Genomic DNA, 4,142 nt, shown 5'->3' on the forward strand with positions numbered 1-4,142 from the left:
GGAATTTATTCCAAATCTCAAATAAAGACCCGATTAATTCTGTGAAATAACCTGCGAACACAAACGATATTTATTTATTTTATTTATATTATTGAAACTACGATTTATTTTACATTAAAGCTTACTGTGAACATTACACATTCTTTCAAAATGTTATCTTTTATGAAATCAGAGATTTACCGCCAACATACATTCCACAGATATCTCAGATGAAATAATGTTCGCGATCCCAACAACAGCTATTGCAAATCCCCAAAGAACCCCAGTAAGGAAGTGGATCTAACGATATTCGCCAGTCTATCCTCTATAAAAACGTTTTCTGGTGGAAATGGGTTCAATAAAGTATTTTTAAAAGTTTCCTTGAGGGATTTTATATTTTTATACGCATTTTTACTATCAAAAAGAGTAGGAAGGAACATAAACAATGTCAATTATATGATATAAGATTTTCACGGCCAAAAGTATTTTTGTTATTTGTTTTTGGGGTGTTGTTGCATATCCCCACATCTGCCCTGATGATGGACACTCTAACGTTGGCTAAAGAAGGAGTTAGCGCAACACGGCATAGCACCCCAAAAACAAATAACAAAAATGTCAATTATATCCAATTTAAATTTGACGGCCTCCGTGGTCGAGGAGTCTCTTGACTAGCAAGCTGGAGGACGCGGGATCAAATCCCGGCGCGCATAAACAAATTTTATTTGATTGATTATTTGTGTTATTTCACAAATATATATATTTGCGGCACGTTCCAGAGTGGAAGATACGCTATTTGTACAGCGCCCTGGAGGTGATTTTCCACAAAGAATGGCGATATACGAATCGTCAAAATATTATTATTATTAACAATGGGGTTTATAAAATGAAATTATTTATCAAACTTCCACAATTTTACACTTTTAAAGAGGTTTCTTCACCGGATGTTTTTAGAAGAGCAAAATAACTTTTTGTTTTACATCGTCTTTCTAAACATGGTTCCTAAGCTCCGTGGTACCTCTTTTGACTCCTGGGATGTAGGAGAGGTTCCCAAACTTCATCCCTTTTATGGCAAAACTTTCCAAATTGGAACAACGGAAGTTTTAGAACTGTCGTCCAGTTTATGAGCTTTTATACTGTTTTGTCAAACATATTTTTTCTCTGTGTAAATATTTTTTATACGAAATGACAAGACAGTGGAACTGGAGAAAGCTTACGGAATTATAAGTCCCAGGATTCAACTCTTTGAATGACAGACACACAATGTATGTATTCAAGTTTTAACCATAATCTTGCGATTTATTTCACATTTTATACTTAAATAACACGACAAGAATAGGATAGTTTGGAAAAATATTATTAGCGCAAACCTAAAATACAGTAACCTTTCTCTGTTAAGCGATACAATTAAAAATATTCTTCAACACATGAGAGCATTTTACGGTTCAGGGTTTACGAGCCAAGTAAAGCCACCGAATTGAAAAAAATATAGTTTATTAACCTTAGAATACAAAATACTTAATATTCGGTACATTTTTTGTTTTTAAATTAATAGTACACGTTGCGCGCCGTTATTATTTCAGAGAGCAATAATAACATTATGTAGCGCGTGGTTTTTTGTTTCTAATACACTATCTCCCTCTCCCCGTATGGCGCTGTCGCCGTCGCGCTACCCCGAGACATCAAGATGCGCAGATGGCGGTCTGCGCACTCCCTCCAACCGGCCGACTTCCCCTTGCTGTGCCGCTCCTGGACGGAACCTTTATAAACGACAACCCGCTCTAAATGCGCACAGTTCTTCTGTCTGCTCGCTCTGGCTAGTACCCTCCCTCAGCTGGCTACCCGTGCCCCGCACGGCCCTCTGAGGACAGCTATCTACTGCCATTGTCAAGTATCCGACTTGAGACTACCTAGACTGAAGGCGCGCTCCTTCTCTTGGCTACCTGTGTTCCGCACAGCCCAAGGAAGATAGTAATCCGCCCGAAGCAACCGTAGGCTAGTTCCGCGACTCGGTTCCACTTTTGTTGTTCCCAAAGATTTCACCGCAAGGATCTTAAACTAGTACGTGTTTCAATTTGTATCTACGGCAATTTAGTGTTTGTTCTGTAAATTAGTGATCTGTGCTCTGTATTTACATCTATTTTAAAACAGGCGCTTAACAAAGTGGCCAGATACATAGTGCAAAAATTAAATTCAGTGTAACAATTTTGCGACTACGCCGCAGTCCTTCTTTTCACGATGCAAAATAACGTAAAAGAAACCAGCATAACCTTCACACAGGAGCAATTCGCAGAGTTCTTAAACCTGATAAAGCGAATTCCATTAGGGCCCACACGTACTTGGACGACGTTCACATCTTGCGCGGCCCGCTATGATGGCACCCGAGACGAGGATGTAGTTGAAAGCTTCATAGCCACGATATTATTCTTCAAATGTGCAGAAGAGATCGAAGACAAGATCGCGCTGGAAGAACTTCCACTGCTCTTAACCAAAGATGCTGCTAAATGGTGGACTAGTGTAAAGGGGGAAGTAGGTACTTGGGAGGACGCAATCAACCTTTTAAGACAAGCTTTCGTCCCTAAGAAACCAGCGTACGAGGTGTACACGGAAATTTTCAATTGCAAACAGGATGCATCCATGTCCACTGATGAATTCATTGCAAAGCAACGGATTCTACTTGCAGAGCTACCACCGCCAGCCCACCTAGAAGCGGTCCAACTCGACCTAGTATTTGGACAGCTTAATATCAGAATCAGGGAAAGAATTCCACGCGAATCAATCACATCTTTCGCAGAATTACTGGAAAAGGCGCGAACAGTAGAAGAGTTTTTGTCCAAAATCGCAGAATCTGATCCAGTGCGTACAAAGGACAAAAAGTACGAAGGTCGTATACGTTGCACGTACTGTCGTAGATTCGGACACCTGATTGAGGAGTGCCGTACCCGCCGCCTGCAAGAAGTAAAGGTTGCCGGCGACCCCATGTTTGCCTGCTTTGGATGCGGGAAGCCCGGTATTGTTAGGAGCAAGTGCCCTCAGTGCAACCGACGAAAAGTCAAAGTACCTCACGATCCAACCTACTTCTGGTAAATAAGCTCTAGAACCTTTGCTGAAAATTTATCTTTATACTGTGACTACTTGTGATTTCTGTTAAGAAAATAAATTGTGTTATATAACCTACCAACCTTGTAGATCTAGAAGAAAATAATCAAATAAAAATATTAAAAATACACTTTTTTCGTTTAACTGCCTGATTTCCCTTTATTTATATTTATTATCAGTCTATACTCATCTCCACTGTATTTAGTGTTCCTAATTACTCAATTATTAGTATGTAACAGAATCATATATATATATACAACTACACATATAGATAATCCAGAAGTTTCAATTGTTCCTATTATGTATATACTTAACTATTGAATAATGTTATTCTATTTTCCTAATAATTAGTGTAACTCGCTCACCAAGCACAAGAACCAGTTTCTTCTTTGGCGAGGTTGTGAATATAAATATATTTTGTAACCATATGTACTTATATAACATCACTGTACCCACTTATAGGTATATATTAAATAAAATAAATTTAAAAAAAAACTCTTGACAGGCCAAGATAACAAACAAAACATCTGTAACCAAGTGGGTCTTCCAACGACCCCATCATTTTTCTGTCTTATGGGCTTTTAAACTATAGAAATTCCAATTATTCCGTCAATTATTAATGGTAACTTATGCAGGAATACGTAAAATACTAAAATTATACGCCAAGTATTTAAGCTAATATAAGGAGGAGTGTAATTTTAGGTACTACCTACTCCCCCTCTTGGCTGCGGAATAGTTAACGATTGAATCAAATATGTACCTTCATACATGAAAAATATATTGATATAGAGGATAAAACAATCCTAGGATTATTAAAAATAATATAATGTATGTTACAATTTACGTATTCATTGGTGGCGTTAATTCAATTATTTTAGGAAAATACACTTTTGCAAATTACGGTTTAAAATATTAAGGCGATAAAATAAAAATTGAGCCGCTATCAATAACAACCCTTACGTAGATGGAGATAAGGTTTAAATTCCCGCTTAACACCATCCAGCTGTTTTGATTTAGGCAAGAAAAAAACATGGCCAAAAAGTGCCGTTTATTTTATTTTGTGGATG

General features: G+C 37.7%; 1 pseudogene; it reads left to right on the plus strand.

Moving 5' to 3' along the window:
* Positions 1-1,765: 1,765 nt before the first annotated feature.
* Positions 1,766-3,166, plus strand: LOC149409493 (activity-regulated cytoskeleton associated protein 2 pseudogene; annotated as a pseudogene).
* Positions 3,167-4,142: the final 976 nt, after the last annotated feature.

Source organism: Hesperophylax consimilis, chromosome 30 (genome assembly GCF_061612785.1).
Source record: "Hesperophylax consimilis isolate HC1 chromosome 30, BYU_Hcon_1.0, whole genome shotgun sequence".
NCBI classification, from domain to species: Eukaryota; Metazoa; Arthropoda; class Insecta; order Trichoptera; family Limnephilidae; genus Hesperophylax; species Hesperophylax consimilis.